This window comes from Nicotiana tabacum, chromosome 19 (genome assembly GCF_000715075.1).
Source record: "Nicotiana tabacum cultivar K326 chromosome 19, ASM71507v2, whole genome shotgun sequence".
Taxonomy (NCBI): domain Eukaryota; kingdom Viridiplantae; phylum Streptophyta; class Magnoliopsida; order Solanales; family Solanaceae; genus Nicotiana; species Nicotiana tabacum.
The window spans coordinates 123,205,205-123,208,648 of NC_134098.1; positions in this window are offsets into that span (position 1 = coordinate 123,205,205).

Consider the following 3,444-nt stretch of genomic DNA (forward strand, 5'->3'; position numbering starts at 1 on the left):
ACATGTACGAAGGATACCAACCTTATGTCACTCTGAAAGGTTCAAAATGTGATTCCAATGAGTCCAGCATGCATCATATATATGTATCTATTTTACTCTACCGAGCCGCGCTATAGTCGGTCGGGTACGGCACCTATTGTGCAACCACTGATCAGTTGGGTTTTACCGAGCTCCACGTGGCCGGGTACGATTCTACCGAGCCCTATGATGGCCGGGTACGTTTTACCGAGCCTATTATGGCCGGGTACGATATGATGATGGTGATGCCCACAAAGGCGTATGTTTTAAAAGTTTATGTATATATATATATGTATGTATCATGTATTTCATGTCAGTAGCCCTCAGAGGTACCCAGATATCACAGGTTGTATATTCTCTATCCCTGTTTACATTACTGTTCTTACTTATGCTTTCTTGCCTCACATACTCAGTACTTTATTCGTACTGACGTCCTTTTTATTTGTGGACGCTGCATGTCGTACTGCAGGTCCTGATAGACAGGTAGACGTAGCTCCCCCACCACAGTAGGCTGTCCAGTTCAGCGGTTATTGGCGAGATCCCTTCTCCGGACTTGCCGTGGTCTTGGTATGCATTTTTGTTATAGACATTATGGATATGTCGGGGCCCTGTTCCGGCAATGTTGTAGCACTTATGTTCCTTTAGAGGCTCATAGACAGGTGTCGACTTATGTATGGTTTAGAATGCCTTTTCGGCTGATTTTTGTTGTATAGTCTTTCATGGCATCATGATAGCTCGTACCTTATATATAGTTTCTTGACAGTCTTGTCGTCCCATGTTATGTATGTTCATGACATTATCTTTCATTGTTGGATGTTCATGATCCATGTCTACTATTTATATTGATCTTGTCGGACCTTAAAGATAATAAGGAAGGTTAGATAAAATGTACGTTGGTGCTCGGCAAGTATGGCCCGGGTGCTAGTCATGACCCTCCAGTTGGGTCGTGACAAACTTGGTATCAGAGCAAGTCTGTCCTAGGGGATGTCTATGAGCCATGTCTAGTAGAGTTTTGATTATGGATGTGTAGCGCGCCACATTTATAATCAGGAGGCTACGTGACATCTAGGGTTGTTACCTTCTTCCTGAATCTAGATCGTGCGTAGAGTTGAGTAGTTAGTGTTCATATCTAATATTCACCTTGTTTTCTTTCAGTGATGCCTTCGACTAGGAAGCAAGCAATTAGTAAACGGCTTGATACAGCTGTGGGAGAGGGTAACATTCAGGTGCCTCCAGCCAGAGCAGGCCAAAGTGAGGCTCAGAGTGAGATGCCGTCTCATACCTCTCCGCCTCTTCCAGAGGATATTAGGAGGCACCCAGTACATCCAGTTCCTCCGTCTAGCACTACAGACCATGATATGCGCAGTGCGGTGCAATTGTTGACTAGCTTGGTAGCTGCTCAGGCTCAGAAGCAGAATACCGGTGCTGCTGATAAACCGGTTAGTGCGAGAGTTCGTGATTTTATTAATCTAGACCCTCCAGTGTTTACCGGATCAGACCCCAAGGAGGACCCACAAACATTTATTGATCAGATTAATCGTACATTGCGGGTTATGCATGCTAGTGATATGGAGGCAGTAGAGTTGGCTTCTTATCGGTTACAGGATTTAGCGGTTTTCTGGTATGATAGTTGGGAGAGATCTAGGGGTCCGAACGCTCCTCCAGCCATGTGGAAGGAATTTTCTGAGGCCTTTCTTCGTCACTACTTGCCAGTTGAGATACGACGAGCTAGAGCTGATAAGTTCTTGAACCTTCGACAGGGTAATATGAGTGTACGAGAGTATAGTATACAGTTTGATTCTTTAGCAAGGTATGCTCCCCATATGGTGGCCGAGATGAGTGATAGGGTGCATCTGTTCGTGAACGGGTTGGGACCACATCTGATAAATGAGTGCACAACAGCCTCCTTGGTAGAGGGCATGGATATTTCCCGTATTCAGGCTTATGCCCAGACCCTAGAGGATCGTAAGCACCAGCAAAGGGCAAATAGGGAGCAGGATAGGGGCCAGCATAAGAGGGCGAGATTTGCAGGGTATTCTGATGAGCTCAGAGGCAGTATCAGGCCCCAATCTTCGAGGAGTTCGGCGCCACCTGTAGCTAGTGCTCCTCCAAAGTTTCAGAGGCCTCGGTATGATCGATTTACCTATTCTGGTTCAGGTCAGAGTTTGAGGGCATCAGGCTCACAATTTCATAGAGATACTAGTCAGACGAGACCCCCAACACCTCGTTGTGATCAGTGCGGCAAGGCCCACTTTGGACTGTGCCGTCGAGGTTCCGATGCGTGCTATTCTTGCGGACAGCGTGGCCATATGATGCGGGATTGTCCTAACAGAGGAGGTGGTGGTATGGCTCAACCGACTGGATCTGTGTCTGGTTCTTCCTCATCAGTTCGACCTCCAGCACAAGGTTTTCAACAGTCGACAGGTCGTGGTAGAGGTAGAGGTTCAGTGCCGAGTTTGAGTGGTGCTCAAAATCGAACCTATGCTCTAATAGGTCGACAAGATCTCGAGTCATCTCCGGATGTTGTTACAGGTATATTGTCTGTGTTTTCTTATGATGTATATGCGCTAATTGATCCAGGATCTACCTTATCATATGTTACACCCTTTGTGGCTAATAAGTTTGGCATTGAACCTGAATTGATAAGTAAACCACTTGCGGTATCCACTCCGATAGGAGATTCTGTGATTGCTAGAAGGGTATATAAAGGTTGCACTGTGATGATTTGTAGTCGTCAAACCTCAGCAAATTTATTTGAGTTAGAAATGGTTGATTTCGATGTGATAATGGGAATGGACTGGTTGGCCTCATGCTATGCAAATGTTGACTGTCGTACGAAGATGGTTAGGTTTCAGTTTCCTTGTGAACCCGCCATTGAATGGAAGGGGAACATTGCTACGCCGAAAGGTAGGTTTATTTCCTATCTTAAGGCAAGGAAGATGATCTCAAAAGGTTACATTTATCATCTTGTTCGCGTTAGGGATGCGGAGGTGAAGTCGCCTACTCTACAATTAATCCCCGTGGTCAATGAATTTCCAGATGTTTTCCCAGATGAACTCACAGGCCTTCCTCCCGAAAGGGAGATTGAGTTTAGCATTGATGCATTGCCTGACACTCAACCGATCTCTATCCCTCCATACAGGATGGCCCCGGCAGAGTTGCGAGAGTTGAAGGCACAGTTGAAGGACTTGCTGGATAAGGGTTTCATTAGGCCTAGCACTTCACCTTGGGGTGCGCCAGTCTTGTTCGTGCGGAAGAAAGATGGGTCGTTAAGGATGTGTATCGATTATCGACAGTTGAATAAGTTTACAATAAAGAACAAGTATCCACTTCCAAGAATTGATGACCTGTTTGACCAACTCTAGGGTGCCAAGTATTTCTCCAAGATTGACTTGTGTTCAGGGTATCATCAGGTGAGGGTTAAGG